Source organism: Sciurus vulgaris (genome assembly GCF_902686455.1).
Source record: "Sciurus vulgaris genome assembly, chromosome: 5".
Lineage (NCBI taxonomy): Eukaryota > Metazoa > Chordata > Mammalia > Rodentia > Sciuridae > Sciurus > Sciurus vulgaris.
In genome coordinates, this window is record NC_136465.1 from 13,384,618 (window position 1) to 13,407,993 (window position 23,376).

A 23,376-nucleotide genomic window follows, 5' to 3' on the forward strand; every position below is an offset into this window, starting at 1 on the left:
AAAAAAGTAGCAAGAATTTAAAAACAGAAAAGTTGGCTTAGCATACCCTGCACGTAGCTCGGCTGTGTGTATTGGTCATATAGCCATGACAAAGCTAGTGTTGAGGAAGGACTTACCCAAACCTTGGAGAAAACCATGATGAAAAAATGGAAGGAGTAAAGTGTGTGTGCATGTGTGTGTGTGTGTGTGTGTGTGTGTGTGTGTGTGTGTGTGTAGGCAACATATCATTGACGAGTAAGAGTTGTATAACCATAGTCTTTGTCGGGGGGACAAAGAAGCAGACTAAAGGAAAGTCTTACCTCAAGAATGTGGGAATTGGCAAAGAGCCCCTGCTTTCTCATCATGATATTATTTGTTGACTTTTTAAACTAGTATAAGTTTGATTTTGATAAAATTCAATTCAGAAACAAATTGCAAGGGAGGGAGCTTGCGGAATGAGATGGTGACAGACTGCAGAGCAATTCTAGAAGAGTGAGAGCACACACTGACAAGGACAGAGAGTGAAACTGCGTCTCAGAATTAAAAAGTCCACTGTAGGCTGGGTGGTGATTTTAAAGATCGGCCAGTAGAATCTTGTGTCTTTCTCTACCTGTGCCGCTTCAAGCACAGGTACAGGAACTGAGCAAAGAGACCGGATGTCGTCAAGGTTGTGGTTTGGTCAAGGGAATATGGTAAAGTGAGAGGACGGAAAAAGAATCAAAGACATGAGCAAGTCCGGTAATAAACGAAGACGAAATTTAAAATAGGTGAGGAGGAAATCAAGACAGCAAGGGGAGGAAGGGCAGACTCAAAAAACTGGAAGTCTTGGTGTCATAAAATCATGGTGGCTGTTTTAGTCAGCTGCTGTGACCAAAAGATCTGAAAAGAACAATTTTAAGGAGGAAAAGTTTATCTGGAGCTCATGGTTTCAGAAGTCTCAGTTTATAAACACTCTGCTCCACTGCTCTGAACCCAAGGTGAGGCAGAACATCATGGTGGAAGGGTGTAGAGAAGGAAAGCAGCTCAGGACTTGACGATTGGGAAGGAGGGCTAGCTCTTCTCTATGGGGAAAAATTTTAACCCCAAAGGCACACCCCCAATGGCCCCCCTGCTCCAGCACACCCTACCTGCCTACAGTCACCATCCAGTTAATCCATTAAAGCTCTCATAATCTAATCATTTCATGTCCGAACATTCTTGCATTGTCTGTCTTATGAGTTTGGGGGGAGGCTTTTGGTTGAGCCCTATCAGGATTAATGTACTGATTAGATCAGGTATCATAACCCGATCATTTCACCTCTGAACTTCTTGTGTTATCTCACACGTGAGCTTGCGGAAGCCCCCTCACATCCAAACCACAACAGTTGTGTCACTAGTGGAAGTGACCCAGAAGAGCAGCGGAGTTGGTCAGAGGAGGGAGGCAGGCACCTGAGGCTCTGGAGCCGTTGCGGCTGCCGTGATACCCGGGTGACTGCAACCAGGGCAGTGAGTGACTGAGAACCGGTGGCAGTCAGGAGACTGAGAAGGACGCAAGGCAGGGTGGGGAAGGACTCCACTGAGGGATGGAGTGACCCCAAGCAATAAGGAGGAAACACCGAGGGAGCCTTACGTTTCAGGTCTGTCATCTTGAGGCTCCTGAGTTTATCAATTCAGTGTGGAAACTGCTGCCTCGCCCGTCTGCGGTAAGCACCGTGCGCGTCCTGGGGTAGGGGCAGGGCACACCATAGGACTCCTTGCAGGGGATGACATCAACACCTCCAGTTGGGAGGCTCTTTGGTGGTTTTTAATGATCTCCAGACCAAGATACTGGGCCACTGTCTTGTGTTCCTTCTGGGAGGCATTTATATAGTTCTGCCACATGTCTATGCCATCCTGTGCCCAACATGGCTCAAGCCCACACATGCAGACCTACTGTGAGCACGCACAAGCTGTGTGCTATGCCCTGCCTCCACACTCATTCAGACTCACTGCTTCCTTTGCTCCGCGACCTCAACTCTCCAGTTCGGAGACTCCACAGTTGAGACCCTAACTGCCATTTCAGCTCCTCTCTAGGCGACCATCCTGTGATCCTTTAGCGTCCTTCAGCCAGTTCTCTTGTGTTTGGATGTATACTACGACCACCCCTTATTTCGGATCATATTCAGTTTCAAATAACATTGAAGAATCTATGCAGCCCAAAAATGATGTCCAACCCAGTTCTTTTTTTTTTTTTTAGCTTTTGAAATTTAATTTTTTTGAAATAATTATAGATCACATGCAGTTATAATAAATAATAGAGAGATTCAATAAATCTTAACTCATTTTCTACCAATGCTAATATTTTGCAAAACTAGAATGCAATATCACAACCAGATAGTGAAATTGTTGCAGACAAGGTGTAGAACATTCCCATCACCATAAATATCCCTCATGTTGCTCTTTTGTAGCCATGCACACATTGTAGACATTACTCCTCTCCCTTCAAATCCTTACTCCCTAGAAACCACTATTCTGTTCTCTATGTCTGCAAGCTTTTCATTTCAAGAATATTATACAAATTGAATCTTACGGTGTGTAGTCTGGAATTTGATTTACTCATTGGATGTAAATCTCTATGTACTGATAGTTTGTTCCTTTTTATTTCTGAGGTAGTATCCCATGGTATCACAATTTAATTATTCACCTATTGAAGAATGTCTAGGTTATTTCCAGTTTGGGGCTATTACAAATAAAGCTACTATGAGCATTCTTGTACAGGTTTTAGTGTGAACATACATTTTCTTTTCTCTGGAATAAAGGTCATTGGGTTGTATGGTTGTTGTGCAATTACTTTTTAAGAGACTGTTAATTTTTTTTTCAGAATTTCTATATCATCCATTTTACATTTCTACCTATAATTTATTTTTGGTCCAGTTTCTCTGCATTCTTAACAACATTTGGTGTTAGCCCTATTTTATATTTCAGCCATTGTTCAACCCAGTTCTTTAGGCGAGCCAGGCCACTCAGGACACAAGTCACAGTAAGGGTGAGTGCCACACCCATCCAGACACGGATCTCTTAATGTTCTCACCAAATAAGGGAGAAGTATCAAGAAGTAACAATGCAGGTATGTGTAGAATCCACTGCAGTTTTTCTCCTGGGGATAAAAATGGAGATGGAGATGATGGAGATGGAGAGAGAGATGGAGATAAAGGTGCAAGTGAAGGATCCCAAACTCTTGCCATCCCCACCTATGGACTCACGTTCCCTATTACTATCCCAAAAGACAGAATACTACTGTTCATCGTGCAGTGAGTATCTAACATCTAGCACGTGCCTGGCACTTTGCTCAAGAGGGATGGGGTTATAAAACTATGCAGGACACAGTCCAGCTTTCCTTTCACCCCTCAGATACTTAAAGACTACTTATGAGTTTTAGCATAAGCTTCCTATGCTTTCAGAATTAAAAGCGTTGTCTTATAAAACAAAGATTAACTTTTGCTCCATACGATTTGCTCAAAGTAATGAAAAATGCAATCCAATCAAGTTCGCAGCTCAAAATCTTGAAAACATTTTTATAATGAGCCGGGAAATTTATATAGCCAAATATAAAGTTTGAGCAATTATTTAATACTGAATTTATACTTTTCCTGACTATTGTTGGATGGGTATTTTAAATTGCTTTGCCCGATGGACCTAGATTTAACCAATTAAAATGCTTTTTTTAATCTTTCACTGATTTTTAACTTTGTGGTTATATTGTATTTCTACAGCCAGGAGAAAAAAGAAAAGAAGAAAGAAAAAAAGAAACTTTCTTACACTTTCCTCAGTGGGTACAATTTAAACATCATGCTAGATAGATACACAGTGTGCCCTTGACATATGTTGGAATTTCTATTCATTTCTTTTTTTTTTTTTTTTTCAGTAAAACATTCTTTAGGAAAGACAAGAAGAACATATTCGGTGTTTTTTAAAACTTCATGTAGTCTGAATGTTGGGACCTCTATTCAGAAATGAGTAACTACCTATAGCTAGGTAAAAGAATATTCTTCTCAGAAAATACACACTCCAGTATTTAGAAGTGAAAATCTAATTTTCACTTATAATTAAATTTATATAATTATATATCATAATTATATATATTATAATTATAATTATAATTTTCACTTATAATTTCACAATATCTCCAATTTACTCTCAAAGGTTCAGGGGGGAAAGTAATTGTATTTGTATATAAAGAGACACAGAGAGCTGGGGAGATAGCTCAGTCGGTAGAGTGCTTGCCTTGCAAGCACAAGGCCCTGGGTTCGATCTCCAGCACCGCAAAAAAGAGAGAGAGAGAGAGAGAGAGGGAGGGGGAGAGAGAAGGAAATAATACAGCAAAAACAACATAAACTAGAGAGTCACAATGATAAAGTTGAGTGGTTGCCAGAGACTCGAGGCAGAAGGACATAGGGAGTTCCGTGGGTACAGCTTCAGTGTGACAAAATGAAGATTTTTGGAGCGGGATGGCGATGAGGGTCACACAACATTATGAATGCATTTAGTACCACCGAATCGTGCACGCACATGACTCAGATGGCTAATTTTACATCATGTGTCATTCACTATAATTTTTTAAAATAGGGCAGAAAAAAAAGCCAATGGAGAACATCATCAACAGTTGGAGAATCTTATAGAGAAGGGCATATAAAATTTCCTGCACTATTGTTCCAATTTTGTTGGACCCTTGAAATAATATTTAAAAAAAAAAAAAAAAAAAAAAAAGCCCATCCTAAAGTCAAGATGTCCAGAGAAGTACATGCTGAAGCAAAAACGTCTATCCTGCCGTACCCTGGAAACCAGGAGGAAAACATGTTTGGGGTGCTGAGTTCCAGATGGTGGACGAGGAGACGTGCTCCTGCTGCCTCAGTCGGGAAAGAGCCCGGATGGTCAAGGAGTTTGTGCTTTGCTAGGCTGGGTTTGGCTGGTGGACAGCTCATCAGTCAGGATCCAGGAGCTCTGGGAAAATCCCAGTGCACGTGTCTGAGCACCGTCTAGGACGCCTTCTGGAAGCCCTGCCCTGAGACAGGTCCACCCTTGAGACACCGTCCAATGGAAAAGGAAGTCGGTGGAACAATAAGTTATAATTACAAGGAGACTAGATGGCTGAGAAACTGGGAAAGAGCTGACATCTCTCTGCTTCTGAAAGCAATTCAAGGTTAGCTCCGAAGGCTGCATTGCCCCCTGAAATGTCCAATGCTGCTGCCTCCTCTTTCCCCAGAAGCCATCACTAAATGCCAGAGTGTGTCAGAGCCTTTAGACTGAAGGAGAGTCACAATTCAGAGACCAGCGTGTGGGCACATTAGGCACATTAGCCCCCTTCTGCCTCCCGGCCACGCGACCTGATCCTCCTGAGTCCTTCTGCAGTGACCGGTGAAGCCCAGGGCGGGCTTGCAATGTCCGTGTTTACTGTAAGCTGGCAAAGAATTAATTCGAGAAACGTCAAGGCCATGAACAGATGCTCAGGGAAAGCACGGGGATGCCTGACCACAATTGAAACTGCCTGAATCAAAAGTCAAGGAGTCATTCACATGCCAAGGGCCATTTCCTCCGCCTCGCCCCCGCCCGCTGCGCTGGAAGTCAATTCTCCACAGCCCTCCGTGAGTCAGGCCTGCGTACTTTGATTACGGCTCAGCTGATGTCATTCAAGAAAGCAGGGGGGTCACCCCCTGCATCAGAGGAAGAGACATTTGACTGAGACGGATCCACCCTCCAGCCCTCTGGGGAGCCTGACATTTCCAGGACACGGAAAACAAACTTCCTCTGGAGAGGGAATAGTCTTTCAGTGTGGGAAAAAAAAATAAAAAGGAGAAGGGGAGAGGGTCAGGCACTCCCACCATCAGGGAAATTTCTGTTCTTTCAGCAAAGGTGAAGGCATCACAATGTCCCCTGATCCGACTGCTGATTCAAGTCACTGCACGTACACAGTGAGAGACTTCGAGACTTCGTGACCCCACAGAGCCTGCAGTGCGAAGTGACCTTCTAATGTCCTTTCATCTCCACTCCTACCTTTAACGAGGGTCCCCTGGGGGGCCACCTTGTGCACTGCAGAGCCATCCTTTGTGGTGGGAGACCACCACAATAGGGTCACAGACAGAAGCTGCTGCTGCCTTCACCCTGTCCCCTGCTGACAGAATCAACCACGAGTTCTGGCACTGTTTTGCATGAATTGTCTTATTTGAATTTAGACAGTTTTGCCAGGTGGTTATTATGATAGTGTCCATTTTATAAATGAGAAAACCGAGACACAGAAAGGCTAAGTAATTAATCCAAGATCACACAGCAAGTGAGTGGAGGAGCCAGGGTTTGAACCCAGACAGTCTAGACCTGCCTCGTCCACTGGAACTCTGGGCAGCGGTCATAATGCTGTGTCGCTGTTGCCCGGTGGGGCAGATGCTAGTCCTGTGTGGTTCCTGAGCACTGTAGAGGCAATTGGTGCAAATGAAAAACTGTTTTTTAAAGTTGTGGTTAATCTTAACTAACCTAAACCTAAATTGTCACCTGATGCTAGCAGGTGCCCTATTTGACAACACCGTTCTAGACAGACTCAGAACCAACGCACTTTACCACATGCTTAATGGAGGATGACAGAATGTGGGATTGTATTCTTGCCTTTTCTTAATTGATGGGGAAAACGAATTACAAGAATCATCAATGTCATCCTCAGGGAAAGAGGGTCATCATGAGCCTGTGGAGTTGTGGGAGAAGGGCATGGGCAGCAAATTGCCAGAAGCAGAACTCAGACCCGCCAGGACTCTCCTCCAGGCACTAAGGCATTATCTCTGGACAGTGTGTCAGTAGGACCTGAGAGTCTGGGCACTGTCTAAGACAGCAGGTACTCAGAGGTCACAAGAGAAAGGCCCCTAGCTGCCAGCTCTGTGGCAGTTCACACTCCAGAAGAAAAATACTTCACCAAGCCACCATGCAACAGTGGACACACACAGGATGGACAATCAAGGGACAAGAAGACAGTGGTATGCCCTGGAAAAACAGGACAAGGTCACAGAGGAAGAGGGACTTGAGCTGGACTGCCAAGAGTGGGTGCCCTCAAAAGGACTGAGGAGAGGAAATGAGCACGAGGGTCCCCAAGGGCCACCAGAAGCCATGCTGCAGAGAGCAGCAGTGTGGGCTCGACTGGAGTGACAGTCCAGTTCAGCTCCACCGTGGGAGCTCCGTTAATGACAGACCAGAAGGGAAACTGAGATTACCCAAGGTGGCAGTTCCAAAGCTGAGGAGTTTATCTAAATACAGATATTTCATAGACCACCCCTGAGGGATTCCATAACACTAGGGTGTGGACCAGGAAGGCAGTTTTGTTTCGTTTTGTTTTATTAACCAGCAAATGAGGTGAATTTGATGCTGCCAAAGATCCCATAGGTGCCTGAGAACTAGATTTTCAGCCATTCCAGGCTCCAAGAAAGGATCTACTCAACTGCCAGAGCTGAAGGAGAATTATCCCATTTCAAAGCTGTCCAGGAAGAGTGACCCAGATTCCCCTGGGAGGCTACTCTAAGTGGCGATAAAATTCACTCAGTGATGAATCCTTGGGGGTCCAAATGCCTGTGAAAAACCAGAGCAACTTCAAGTGGAATTAGAGATTTCTTTACAGAAAATTCAATGATTTCTCTAGTTCCTTCATTTTACAGTTGCATAAGCTGAGGTTTGGAAAGGAGAAGTGACATATCCCATTTATGGCAGATGCAAGCAGGTGCCAGGGTCCCTGCCCAGGGACCCTTTGACTCTACAGCTCTAGTTTGAATATGGGTATATCTCCCAAAAGTCCAGATGTTGAAAGCTTGGTCACCAGAGTCACCCTACAGGAAGGTACTGTGGACCTTTTAGGAGGTGTGTCCTTATGGGAGGGGCTAAGATCATTGGGGGAGTGCCCTTGAAAGGGATTGTGGGACCCCACCCATCCTCTCTCTGCTCTCTGACTTGAGACATTACCATTTGCTCCTCCACATACTCCCACCATCAGGGACCACCTTTACCAGAACTGAGCTAATGCAGGCTCCATACCTTTCAACCTCCAAAAGAGTGAGCTAAATAAACCTTTTCTCTCTGTAAGTTAGCTTCCTCAGGTATTTTGTTGTAGTAACAAGAAGTTGACTAATACATGGGCCCTATTGCCTCTCACTAGCCCCACCCTGAACAGAGCAGATCTCTCCCTCGGCATTAACTCCGGAGTTCTGCCACCGCTACCCCACACAACAAAGCACAGGCCCTTCTAATGAACTCTTTAGAGACCCCATTTTATTTGACACCAGATCTGTATTAAAAAAGCAACACTTACCTTTTGAGGGCCACGTTCTTTGTTGTACTATATCAATATTTTCCAAAGGCTCACAGAAAACCAAGGAAGATAAAACTCTGCCAACAAGATAAATGTTAGCAGTGATACAGGGGGGATGAAATCCCTCAGTGTCTGCTGCCCATGGGGGAAGAGGCTGGCGGTGAGTCATGTTTTTACTCTTTTCCTTCTGGCAAATCCAGGTGCTTCTGTTGTTCTGCCGCCTGGCCAAGTCCACACACTTCCTTTTCTTTTTTTTAAACAATACCTACTCCTGACAGCACCTTTCACCCACCCAGCTCTGGCCGTCCCTGTGGACACTCAGAGCCTGACGTGCTAAGGCAACGTTCCTTTCTCTCTCGAGCTGCACCCTCTTGTGCATGGCCAGCATGCTGGGCACTTCAGAGGTCAGCACCTTGGAAGGACAGAAAAGACAGACCCCCGGCAGCTGCCTGTGCAGTAATGACCCTTTCCACATCCTGGGCAATTCCCCTTGAAGTGCCTCCAATCCCCACATGCACAGCCCCCTGTAGCCACTTTATAGGGCACAGACAACCACAGAGGCTTGGAAATGCAAAGGGCGTTCACTGAGCACAGTCTTCATAAGCAGGGGAAACGGGTTCGGAGATTGTAAGTGCTCTGTTTTAAAGATCACTCCTCCCCATTTAGTGGCAGATAAGAAATCAACCACCGGTCTCCTGGGGTTCCTCAAAGAGCTACTCGTTCCCTATTATCACTTGGGGACATTGCATTAAGCTTTGTCCTGATTTTGCAGTTGACTTTCTATGTTCCTGGGGCTTCTTTATCTGGAAATCAGGATGAAATTGGTCCACACACCTCACAGAGGTGCTGGAAAATGAAATGACCCGGTGGAAATGGAAATGGCCTGAGGAGTGTTAAGCACTGATTTTTACATATAAAATTATAGCCATTGTCCCATCCCAGACTTACCTTCTAACAACCTGCAAAACAAAAGCTGTGGATTTTTTGTTTTTCTGTTTTTGTTTTTGTTTTGCTTTTCTAATTAAACAACAAGAAAAGCTCCCAGGAAGACATTGGCAGAAAGACTTGTGCCAAGTTCATGTCATAGTCTGTTTCTGTCCGATGGGAACGCCCAGGTTATGAATCCGTTTGACAAACTGGTTCACACAACAGAGGATACTGCTAGGGAGCACAGGGAGTAATTATCCCATGTGGATTGTTAGTGACAACTGGGTCTTTCCTGTTTTAAAAAAAAAAAAAAGAAAATCTCCTTACATCCAAGAGGAACAGAAAGCTCATTCCTTATTCTCAAGCCATCTTTTAGGCTGTGACTGAACTTAACGAAAACACAGGAAAGATGCCCCTCATGGTCTCCACTCCAGGAATTTACATCCGGGATATTTCTCAAGATGTTTTACTTTTATCCTTCCTTTTCAGTATGTAGAAAATGACTAATGTTGAAAGTAAGTATTTCTAAAGGGAATAAGGAGCATGTGGGGCCAGGGACAGAGCCAGGAGACAGGCAGGTGCTGTTGGAAAGGACACGCAAGATATCCCAAACTGGCAGTGACAGGCCCTGCCTTCCTGCCCACCCTCCTGGATCAATGCCAGGCTCACAGGCCTAGAATACTTGATGTTTTTTAATAAATAAATATTTCTCTAGGCATTTAGCAGAGCCAGGGTATGTGACCCATTTATTTGGAACTGGAGTTTATGTAGTGTTTTATTAGTTTTCCCTTGTAAGATATTTTGTCCTTCCCAAGGAAGAGTACTAATTAATTTCAACCACAGCCCTTAGGTATGTTGAAATCCCCCATTCATATCGGCTATCACATCACCTAGGTTCAAACACCAGTCTTCTTCTAAGAGTAAATGTTTGTGAGCACTAAACTTGTGTTGGTTTCTCTGCAAATCACCCTTCAATACCATTCCGGGAACTCCAGGAGCTGGGGTGGAGATGTTGGAACTGCAGGCTCCAAGCATGGCGCCCAGACAGGCTGTTTTCCATGCCTGTCAATTGGAATCCGTCTTACTTGGTATGCAAGTAGCTCCTGGGTTACTTTCTTACAATATGTCACCAACACCTTAAGGATTCAGGTCAATTTATTCTATAATACCTGAAAAGTGTATGTTCTGTAAATAATAAGAGCCAACATATTCCCAATGTTCATTCTGTGCTAGGCACTGTGGTCATGCCTTTCCATATTCAGCCCATCTGATCCTCCCAACATCAATGGCCAGGTCATTACAGAGGAAGAGCTGAAGCACAAGAGGTTAATTGCTCACCTGAGATGTGAGATCCCATCTTTGCAGCCAGACACCCACACCCACAGAAAGCAAATTGTCCCAAAACAAACTACCCTGTTTCACAGTCAATAAAGGACATCGTCCTTTGGATGAGATATAATCCTACCTTCAAAGAGTCAGTTTTCTAATATGGCTTTGCAAAGCTGGCCTGTGTATAGACCAGGGTGAGCTAAACACAATAACAAAAATGCCTTCAAAGTCTCAGCGGCTTAACAAACCAAACGTTTACTTTTTGTTTCCTTCTTTATTTCTACTGGGAGTTCATTGGCCAGATCTAGTCCTATGACGCAGACCTGAATTCCAAGAAGCATTGGGGAGCACTTGGAATATTTGGGGAACAGTCACTACAACTACCACTAGGAATATTTTTGTTCATCTCCAGAGATTGCTCTGAAGAATGAGGTTCCACTCCGAAATCTGTGGATCCACATGTGACTTGGGCTAACAATCCCTTTACTAAGCTGTGGTTTCCTTACTTCTCAAGTGATGTGACTAGCTCCTGCCCTTCGAGGTCCACTACAGCTTATTTTATGAGTCTGCAAATGGATGTCCCTTTCAAAGGCCACACTGGCATGCTGGGTAGGATGTGGCAACACGGCTTGGTTCAGGCGAGGCTGTTCATGGCACAAGTCAAGTTCACCGTTTTGCTTGGATGGTGAGCTTGGGGAGGCAGTTTGCCAACCTAACGGAATGGGGTCAGCAGTTCGTGGCGACTCCCAGGCCTTTGGAGATGTTGGGAGCTTTTTTGTTGGTTTTTACACCTAATAAAAAGCAATTTCCTCTTTTCAAAAGGCACATTTTTTTTTTTCTGTTTTGGAAGCTTAGCAAATTGGGGAGCTTGGTTAGTTTTCGTTTTTGAAATGAAAAGGACATTTCCTTTTAGCCTGAAGACGTGGGTAACACAAAGGACAGGTAGACTCACCAGGTGGTCAGCGTACAAGGCAGGGGCAAAGAGTAAACCCCTCCTGGATGGACCTCACCCCAGGAGGGAAGTCATTCTTGGATAAAAATTCCTGCCAACTGATCCATGATGACTGAGAGTTAACAGTTCCCAAATGGATTTCATAACCCTTTGAACACATGAAGGGAAGAGGATTCCATAGAGTAGATTTGGGCCCAATATAGCTCTAAAAAAATAAAAATCAAAGTGCCCACTGAGACGCAGTCCTGAACCAACGCAGGAGATGGCTCCTTTCTGACCCTCTATGGGAACAGAGCACTTTAGTTTTCCTGGAATGACATCAAGGGCAGGTATGGGGACTGTGGGGACCAGCCCTCCTTCTCAAAAGCTGGCCCTGGCCATCTCTAGCCTGGCACATGAACAGCTCCTACGCCACACTGTGTCCGTGCCATGTGCTCCTCACTGCTCCAACACACTGACCTCTGAAGAAACATTTGCACACCAGTGGGACAGGCTGCAAGGACAAAACTGGAACCTGTCCCACCCCCGGGCCAGGGGTGTCTAGAGCCAGGCCACTTAATCCACTTCCTTCTCTGTTGCACCAAGTGACTGCCATCCAGCAAAGCATTCCTGGGGGCGAGTGACAGCCAGGTTGACCCAGTTGTACCCTAAAGGCTCTGAAGATATTCCAGAATTTTCACAATGGTGGTATCTGAGGCGTCAATATTCTTCTTTCTCCAAAAAAAGAAAAAAATCCCTTCAGGTTGCAGTAAGGGTCAGGGAGAACCCTGTGGTACACCACTCTTGATGATTTGGAAGGGTTTTCTCAAACATCCAGCATCTCATTTGATTTTCACAAAAAATCCTAGAGAGACAAAGATTATTATTTTCATTTTAAGATGAGGAAACTGCAGTTCCTATAGCTCTGAGTGGCTCATCGGGCTTGCCCAATGCTCACAGGTACTGCATACTGAGTATGTAGCTAGAACTTGAACTTGAAGGTTCTAGTTCCAAATCTAAGATCCTCTACCACTTGCTTGGCATTCACATATTGACTTACTCCATTTTTTGTTGCCATGACAAAATACCTGAGGATGAGTACTTAATTTTTTAAAAAGTTTTATTTAGGTCACAGTTCTGGAAGTCCAAGTGATAGCATTGGCTTCTATTGAGAGTCTCACAGCAGATAGCGTCACATGGCAGAGGCACATATAAGAAAGAGGTCACATAGTCAGAAAGAAACAAGAGAGCAGGGAGGGGGTCAGGCTCACTCTTCCTCAAGGACCTGCGTTCACAGATTCCTGGAACCCCCTCCAACACCAGCATTAGTCCCTTCATGAGGACAGCCACCCAGTCACCTCCCAGTGGGCACCACCTCTTCCAAGTCTACCACCTCTCAATACTGTTATATTGAGGACCAAGCTTCCAGCACATGAACCTTGGGGGACACACTCAAACCTCACCAAATCATAGCACATGCATTCTTGGCTGGTTGTCACTGAACGTGACTTTCCCCTGCTGAGTGTTTAGAACCCTGAGATTTAAGTTTGCCGACAAGTTCCATAAATGGAGACCAGAACGTCTCATGTTGGAGAAAGAACTGCCAAGAAACGATTAGGAAAGTAAAGGAAATTGAAATCCGAACCACCCCCACCTGGGGTCATATATAGCCCCCTGGCTGCTCGGTCACAGGATCTGAGTGGGAGGCCCACGATTAGCCGGCCCTCTTCCTGAATGTTCCTGTAGCTGAGGACCATCTGGCTGGAGATACCTGGGCTCTGAGTCAGTGATCAGATGTCCTGGTCCCTCATGGTCAACGGTCTCTCTTTCCAGGTCCCCCAGGAGCATCAGATCCCAGGATTACATGGTGACAAATGCCCATGAAGCCCCCACAGGCCCCGAAGCTCAGAGATCTGTGAGATGCCCCAGGAGCACTCACCACCCAAAGGCCCGTTAACCTCAGGAGAAAGTAGACACAGAGCTCAGACAGAGCATGTAGGCCTCCACGCACTGCATTCGCATGGAAGGAAAGACCCACCTGAGGGGAAACAGTCCAATCCGCTGACCCAACACTCCTGCTGTGGACCCTGGTTTTCTGGGAAACACAGTGACTTTCAAAACAAGCTTCCAGAGAAGGTCGGATACACACAGATACCACCTCACCTGACCCACCACCCCTGGGCAGGGCAGAAACACTTATCCCCATTTGAGAAACAATCATCTCCAAGGAAGTAAGTTCCAGAAGGACAGATTTGCCCTGGGGCCCCAGCTGCCTTGCAGTAAAGCTAAAGTAAGAACTCAGATCTCTGAATTTTCCCTGATTTTTCTCATTCATGCCCCAGAAGACTTCTTCATGTGCACAAATACCTCCCAAGGGGACGGGGGACAGCTCCCCAGCAGACCTGGAGTCCCCTGCTTCTCACTCAGTTATGGATCTAGAATCTACTTCTACTACTCTCCTGGAATGCTCTTTTTTCCTTTGCATCCCTGTTCCCCTTCCCCATTCCGATGCAACCTGAAAAGGTTTGAAATTCAGGAAGTCTGTTACCAAGATAAAAATAGGAGCTAGCAACCAAGGGATACATCTAATACGGAACCATGATTTCCTTTTTTTTCCCCTTGTTCTACCATTTAGAACATATCATTTAGCCTCTCCACTGTCTACTTTCAGCTATAAAATGGTGGAAACATCACCAAGAGCAAAATATGAATGCAAACTACTCAGTCTTCTCCAGTATAGCTGTACAACTGGTAAAATACCTCAGTGCTTCCCTAATAAAAAGAGAGAGAGTGTCTGATGACAAGCTACTTCTCTGGCTCCCCTCCCTCTGGCATTCTCCTGGAGTCACCCACTGGTCTGGTCCCTCATTCAGCAAATAAAGACTAGAACCCGGACCTGCCTCAGGAATCTGCTCTCACACAAGGTCACATCCTTTCTGATTGGTCAAAGTCTGCATGGGGGCAAGGACTACAAAAAATCAGCAGCAGTATTGTCATTATCATGGTCTTTATTGGGAAAAAAATAAATAAAGGAAAAAATAATCAATCTACCAGGAAGCAGCAGCTCTGAACCAAATCCCGGTCCTCAAGCTCAGCAAGTCAGTTGCTAAATGGTTAACTGTGCCGAGGTCCTGGGTCCTCATATCATTTCCAGGAAACTGCAAAAGCCTTCTTTAAATATGTCACTTTCTCTTCAGAAATGTGACTTCTCCCCCTTTCCTGTTTTGTTTTGTCTTTAGCTTCTCTGCCTGCCTTTCAGAGGCCTTCAGACTGTTCTCTGGGTCCCAGATTGAGCCCAGGCTGTTGGCAGGCTGATTCCCACCCTCCGCTCCAGCCCTGGGCCTTGCTGGGGTCCTTCCAGCATCTGCAGTGCCCTCCCTTTGCTCCTCTGTCCCCCAGAGTCCTTCAAAGGGCAGTTCACGTCCATCTTTTCAAAGCTGTGGCCAGCCACGTCATGCCGGAGGCTTGTCTCTCTGCCTTCCGGCCACATCTATGTTTTAGATAGTCAATCTTTCACTGCTTTGTACTATTTTTCTCTTATTTCACACATGTCCATATTTTTCCTCAGTTACACCAAAAGGTCAAGAGCCCATCATTAAGCTTGTCCCAGACCCCAGAGCACAAAGTCAGAACCGGGAAGGGCCTGGTGGCTGCTTCTGGAGCCAAACAAGGTCCCCATTTAGATTTGTCAGTCTCAGAGGTCCTAAGATGCAGCCACAGGCCTGTTTGAGAAGTGCAATTGCACTTCCCACCCTGAGAGCACACTGGTGCGTGTGACCAAAGTCACCACTATCCCACAACTGCCAGAAGATCCTAAAACCTGTTTTAAAAGTGGACACTGACTAGAGGTAACAGAAGCCACCAACTCCCTTGAGGATTTTGACTAAAGAATAAATATGCGCACCCTCTCGTTGGCAGTGAAACTGACGTGGGGGAGAGTAGCTAAGCCCTGCTTTTCTGCTCCTGAAAAAAGAGCTCATGCCCCATTCCCACCTTCCACCGGGAGGGAAGGAGGAAGCAAGCATCCACAGTCTTACTTTTGGAAACTCTTTTGTTTATTCTCTGCAAGCTTGACCACAGCTAAGAGGATGAAAATGTTGAATGCCCTTATAAAGTGTGATCGTCTCCAAACGTCAAACAATAAGGGTCACCCCTAAGGACCTATTGTGGCTAAAATCATACAATGGAAGGCGGGGTGAAGGATAGCTGGAGTAAATGCAGTCTCCTTCCAAGGAACCCCTTGGAAATGATGGACACCACTGGGGGAGGACCCTCCTGCTCTGCACTGCCCAGCAGCCTGCCCACAGAGAGATTCCTGCCACCAGGGCCTCTGACTTTACAGTTCCCAAGAGCCAGGTTCTTGGGCCACTGTTGCTTGAGAAATTCTATAATGGAAGAAGGAAAAATAAAGATATGGAGGCCTAGAGTTCCCACGAGCAGGACGGATTGGGAGAATATAAAATCATCACCTGCAGAGAGGTATTAACAAGGTAATCCACACACGCACATACACACAAGCCTGGCTTCCAGTCTGAATGCACCTACGTGGCCTTCAGGAGTTTACAGATAGACTCTGTTCTGACTGGCCAGGGCCTGTGTTATGCCACTTAAATATCGTGAACCTCACCATGGCAAGGACACATTAGAAGCAGCTAAATGTCAGCCACAGTCGATCCTAAAGATCTTTAAGAGTCCATACTTGTAAAAAGGACAGGTACACAAATTTACAGAGCAAATGAGGTTATACAAGATTAAACTGTTAGAAGAAAAAAAAAGCTACTTAAATGTTTGAAGGAGTTTTTGCTTCTTTTTACCCTTGCTTCAATCAACGTATGTGGGGACTAAAGAAAGCAGACTGTGTGACTCGTTTCTGTCTAATGGGTGGGGGTGACTGTCGACTGCTCCCCTTGGGTCTCTGTGGTTGAAATGAATTATTGTCTTGTTCACGAAGAATCAAAAAGGGCCTGTGGCTTGTGCTCCACCTGGGCCCTCCTCTGTGTGAGGTAGCCATCCTGGCCCCTGTCCTCCTCGTCATCTGGCTTGACTTACTTCCGCCCTCCCTGCTCTTCTGCCCCTACCTTGATCTGACTCCCTCCTTGAATCATCACGGATCTGCTTATCTAAACATTATTGGGCTTTGGAGAAATTACACTACAGAAGCCAAATAGATAAATAAACTCTGATCTTAGACCTCAGCTAGATCAAGCTTTATTAGTCCCAGGGGGATGTTTATGTTGGAGAAGTGCAACTTCAGATCTGGATTCATTATTTGGGGAGGCTGCCAGATCACTCCATGGGGAGATCTTCTGGGGGAAAGGGCAGATGGGGACAGTACTTATCCTGATGTTCGGCTTTAAGAAACCCTGAAAATAGCATCACTCTCACTGAGGTCTGGGCCAACCAAGAAATGAGGCAAAAGTCTCTCCTGAATGGGAGAGATCAATGTAACAGTAGAGATTATGTTCTATCTACAGAACAGATGGGCTTCCTCTACCTGGTCCCACACTTTTCCTGTCTGACAGGAATTCTCCCCATTTTAGCCCCCAAAGCCCCAGGAAACCCCTCAGTCCTGGGCAAACCTAGATGATGGTAACCCCCAGCTTCAAGGGGCAGTAGGGCAAAGTTCACTTCCTGTAGGCAATCCCCTCTCAAGAGAAAGGAGTAAGGGAATCCTCAGCTCTGTCTCCAATGTCTCCTTCCAAACCCATGGATCAAATGAGGTCACTAGCGGACAAGAGTGTTAAGCCAATAGGTCACCATCTCTTGGAAGGAAATATCCAAAGTGGGAAGAACATAACAGTGTTTCTATCCAAAGCCACATATGTGATCAATGTGACACACAAATGAGCCCTTCCTTGAACGTGCAATTGAAATCTGTAGGTTTGAATTTTAGACCAATTGAAAAGGAAATGTAATTTATACAATCACATTTATACAAGTTCACACAATAACTCAAACTAACCTTTTAAAGTACTACTTAACAATTATCTTATTGTTTAATACAATGTATACGATATAATGGTGACCCTGGTTCGATCAGGTCAGGCAATTGGTTCCAGCCACGGATTTGTGAACAGGAGCCATGTGTCATTTCCTCTTCCAGCACTTGGTCTCCATTGGGGGTTCATCCAGAGCAGGCTCTCGACCCTGTGGTGGCTGCCCGGAAAGCTCCAGACCATGACTGCTCTGAGCAAAGGTTACAATGACTTGGGTACAGGGTGACCAAGAGACCTGCCATAGCCGTGTACCTGCCCAGGCAGGTCTCAGCCCAGCCCAGCCTGGCACACGATGTGTCATGGCAGTACCAGAAGCAGAAATCGGGAGGAGGGGCGGAAGGATTGCTCCTGCAGGGAAGGATCCTAAGCTTCTCATCTTCTGCCCCGTCCTACCGTTTAATACTTCCAGGTTTGTTTTGCTGAGGTTCTTTTAATTCTCTAGTTGAAAAATTAAACAAAAGCAGATGCTTTTAGACCACCTGCTTTAGAAAAGAAATACAGGACTTTAAAAGTATTTTATCAGTTGTTTATAGGCAAACCACATGTCATGATATCAGTCAAGTCACACATGAGGGAGCGCTTTCCAGGAAACTTCCAGAATACTATCCGGAAAATTTCCTGAGGTGCCTATAAAACTCTCTGGTTGCTGAGGAATGCTAAAGCTATTTTACTAATGAAGCAAGAGGTCCAAAATATTTCCATCAACTTCTAACCTGAAAGAGGATTCAGAAATGTTTTCTTTTTAAAAGCCTGAAATTATCATTTCAAAATAATAAGACGATGAAGTACATGCTTCTCCCCACCAGAGGCGTTCCGTTCGCTATTCTCTTCCTCTTCTGATAGGTGTAAGGAGAGAGAGAAGGAACGAGGAGTTTCTCAAAAGCATGAACTACTTACTGTGTGATTGCTCCAGTAGGAAACTGCTCAGAAAAGTGACCTGAAGCCAGGTGTGGTGGTGCTCGCCTGTAGTCCCAGTGGCTCAGGAGGCTGAGACAGGAGAATCACGAGTTCAAAGCCAGCCTCAGCAATGGTGAGGCACTAAGCAACTCAGTGAGGCCCTGTCTCTAAATAAAATACAAAATAGGGCTGGGGATGTGGCTCAGTGGTCAAGTGCCCCTGAGTTCAATCTCCAGTACCCCACCCGCCCAAAAAAAGTGACCTGAAACAATTACAAGCCCTCCACTGGAGCCAATACAAAGGCCTCAACAGGTCATATAGTTAGCAAGAGGCAAACTGCTGGAAGAATTCTGTAACTGAGCATTGTACTCTTATCTTTTTAACTCAAGAAGAGTACTCAGCCTTTGATGCTCCTTGGCAGCTTTTTATATGTGTGCGTGTGTGCATGTGTGTGTGTTTGTGTGTGTGTGTGTGCATACATGTATGTATATATATATATATATATATATATATATATTTATAATTCTCAGTCACATCTCTCTCTGATTCTGTGCAGCTGCTCTTTCAAACCCACTCCACCTTCTCCTAACTTGAATCCTGCCATAACTTCCTAAAAGTTGAAGACGGTGTTGGCTTCCAAAAGAAGAAAATTAGGTAGAGCTGTAGAATATAACTTGCGTAGCAAATTATTAAAAATCCATCCAAGAAAAGCTTTGTAGGGAAGAGCCAATGCATGGTCAATAAACAATGCAGACCACAGGTCAGGCCTTAGAATTACAGACACATGGGTTCAAGTTCACAGAGCTCAGGATATGTAACCTGAAGAAAGTTAGCAAACCACCACGAACCTTGGTTTTCCTGTCTTTAAATAACGGTACCCACCATATTGACAGACTGAGGATCAATGCAGCAACGCACATAAAATGCTTAGCCCCGTGCCCGGTGCAGAGTAAGGGTTTTAAGGTATCTGCTATTATATATCTTTTTAAAAGCTGCTCCGTAATATTTAAATACAAGAATCATTAAAATATGATCTGAAAATATATTGCTATGTTGAAACATTTGACATTTTAAAGAAGAAAAAGTAAGTTTGCCCCTATCTCAAATACCTCTGTGTTTGTTTTCTTCTGTCTGAATTTCATAACTATGTCTAAAGTATCACCACTTCTGCAGCAGTATCCACAACTGGGGTTCTATCTCCTCCCTCCCCCTTCTCTCCATCTTTTCTTCCTTCCTTCACTTCCATCCATCTTCCCTTTTTCCACCATCTTTCCTCCCTTCCTTCCTTCCTTCCTTCCTTCCTTCCTTCCTTCCTTCCTTCCTTCCTCTCTCTCTCTCTCTCTCTCTCTCTCTCTCTCTCTCTCTCTCTCTCTCCTTTTGTTCTTTTGTTTGCATGATGAAGACTTCACAGTTCTTTAAAAATTAAACATGAAATCCATAGGCATCAAGGTAAAAAGCAGCCCTCAAAGAATATAAGTCCAAGAGTGATTTTTCTGCGTGGATATCTTAAGCATCGCTCCTTTGTTTTTATTCCACCAGATCCTCTATGGAGATGGATTTGCTAAGAAACTAACCCCCTCCAAATATCAAAAATTTCAAATGATTCAGCAAAATTAGTTAGCTTTTACTGTTGATCCAAAGAGCACTCACGCCATTCATTTCAATGAATTCATTAAGCACTTAGGAAGGACAACCTGACCCAGGGAAGATGGATGGCTGCTGGCCATGCTGATATGTGGTTCCTTCAGTAGTTTACATAGAGTAGATCCAGATTAATGCTTTAAGAAGCCTCTTGTTGCCTGATGGATTCAAGGGAAGAGGGATGGGGTGAGGGAGGGAAGTGGTACTCCTGGCACATAGGGTTCCCAGTAGGTTGCCAACTGGTGTGGGTTGCCAAGGATGCTCACTGGTGCAAGGGTGTGGAGAGATGATGTGGAGCTGGAGGCAAGCTTCCCAGCTTCACAATTAGACATGTGACACAACCATGGTCATTTAAGAAGATTCTTCTTGTCGTCTCTTCTTGTCTCCTCCCTAGAAATTTATAGAACATCTGAGATTAATCACAAGGATATCATTGTCCACAGGAGTAATAGTAATTGTAATAGTATTTTAATTCAGAAGCCTGATAACCTAACAGATGACATGGGTTGACTCACCAGCTACATTTCAGAAACAAAATCCTTGACAGCACAGCCTCTGCACAGCATGTAATAGTGCCATGACACAGCTGTGACCTAATTCAACCAAAAGCAAATAATCTTTTTTTTTTTTTTTCCTTTTGTGGTGCTGGGGATTAGCCAATACCTCACTCATGCTAGGCACATACACTCCCCCAGCCCCAAAGAATCACCTTGCTTTATGTATCCTGTATAACCATATCACATGTAAACTATACTTTATAGTAGTCATCTTTAAGTATTGAAAACATCTCAAAGATCCCTAAGCATTTCAGAGCCAAGGCTAAGTGCCATTTACCTGTCTACATAGGTCATTTTACAAGACAAAGCAAATTTGCCCAAGGTCACAAGCCAGGATAGACTCCTCATGGGGTGCTCCACATACTGTGCCACATCCATGTGAAAAGAATGGACCCGCCAACAGACTATCACACCACAAAGCAGCCACGGTCAAATGCACTTACACAGGTCTTCCTTCCTGCCCCCATCAGTGAGCCCTTGCAGTGTGGGCCAGGTAGCAAGAAACCAAGAGAAACAGATCTCCAGTGCAGTTATGCCAGAAAGTTCTGAGGAAGCAAACCTAAGTGCACCTCACCTTTAGCGGGCCTGACCCCTATCAGGGAAGTGGACCCTGGAGCTCGGCTGAGCTGTTGGGAAGCCTAATGCAGCTCAATGGCCAGGTCACCACACACTGCTGACAGTCCCTTTTCCTCTCTGTTCACAGTGCCCCTGGCCCACTCATAACTGTTCTCAAAGGACCCAGGCCCTAACACCCCCACGCCTGCAGGAAGCAGCAGTTCCAGTCCAAGAAACTGTATAACAGCTCCTTAACTCTTCTCTCTCAGTCCAAGGCAACCCAGACTCACCCAAGGGGACATTCAAAGTCGGGAGGGCAATGGTCCCAATTCCAGCCTCCTGACGTTCATCCTGTGTGAACTTTCAAAGCCTGGCACCCAGTTATCCTCCTTGGCATAAATAAAGACCACTTTAGGAGGAAGATGCATATTTCTTCATTTTGTATGTGGGGAAGGGGACATGCTTTCTGAATTTATAGGATTTCTCAGATTGGGGGTAGGTTTTTGTTGTTTGTTTCTTTTGTGTTGTAGTCTTTATTTTGTTTTGTTTTGGGGGGGTTGTTGGTTTTTTTGTTTTGTGTGTGTGTTTTGTTTTGGTTTGGTTTGGTTTTTTTTTTTTTTGTTTGTTTGTTTTTTGTTTTTTTTTTTTTTTGATTGATGGGACAGAGGGAGACAGGAGAGTAGAGAGAAAATAGGGGAAAGGTCTTGAAGAAGCCCAGAAATATAAACATGGACAGTTTGTGCTTTAAAGTAAACAGGAACTGCCTTGTAGGATGCTTGTAAACAGTGAGCCGGGCAGGGGTCAGCCTGTGTCCGTGGCTGTGATGAAAAGAGGTGTCAGTTTTGGCCTCTCTCTACATTTTGAAAAATGATCCTTGAATCTGCCACATTTTCCACCTTAAACGAGTTTCACAAGACATGTTCAGAGGTCACAAGGAAAAAAAATGAAAGAAACGCCCGTGCTGTCTAAATCAACTACGTGGGGAAAACGAGGTATTTGTTCCTCTCTTGACCTGACGGCACCATCCTGCAGGCTGAGATGCAGGCGTTTCTCACTCTACGATTGAGGATGGGATTTGGACTCCATCTCGAACATACCCTGAATTATATAACTTGCATAGGATCTTCATAATGATCCAAAAATCACAGTTTACTTTCTTTAAGAAATCACTGCTTACATTATTCAGAGTGGCAGAGAGAATACCTGTAAGAGCTTTGGGGGAGAGAAATAAGTTCTATCATGGAAGAACAAGTCTTATGAATTAGAGAGCTAGGAAACTATCAATAAACCAAAAGTATCAATTTTTTTCTGAGCCTATCAACAAACCAAAAGTATCAAAATTTTTCTGAGCCTATCAATAATCTGAAAGTATCAAAATTTTTCTGAGTTGAGCACAGTGACACATGCCTACAATCCCAGCAGCTTGGGAGGCTGAAGCAGGAGAATTATGAGTTCAAAGCCAGCCTTAGCAACCTATCGAGGCCCTAAGCAACTTAGTGAGACCCTATCCCTAAATAAAATACAGCAAAGGGCTGGGGATGTGGAAGAGTGATTAAGCACCCCTGAGTTCAATCCTTGGACCAAAAAAAAATTCTGTGTTACAGGCACAAAGGTCAGCTGGAAAATGTGGCTTGCAGGGATGTTTCCCCGCCTAAGCCAGCTGCTGAGGGTTCCATTTCATGGGCTAAGTTGTCTCAGCACTAACTCAACAGAAGCTACCTTGTTACAAGTCCCAGGTCACAGGCATGTGCTAGGAGATGTATCAGTTAGGAGAAGGTGAAGGTAAAGGCTCAGATCTCAGGATTAACCTTTGATTTCTAAGACTGGCACTTAATCCCTAAGACTCACAGATATGACCTGGATAAGCCATGGACCAAAATCTTGAGTTCTGAATGCCCTCCCTATGTTTTCTTATTTCAGTCATTATGAGTCTCATCTGTGCTGGGTCTACTTGACAGAGCCTTGAGAAGCCCAGTTTCCTGGTTAAACTTCATCTCCCAGTGTGTCTGTGAGGGCGTTACTGGACAGATTTGAACTTGACTCAGGAGAGTGGGTACAGCTGATGGCCCTCCTATTGGGCCAGGATTCATCCAATCTATACTACCTTTCTAAAGTGGAATTAGAGGCACTGCAGGCCCCAGGCTGCCTTGCGGCACAGATGCAGCAGTGACCAACATCAGAGAGGCAGATCTGTAGGAGACTGGACACCGGGAGTCACAGGAGGCAGTGGCTGCGTATGGGCAGATGGACTGGGGCGACTGTGGTAGCAGT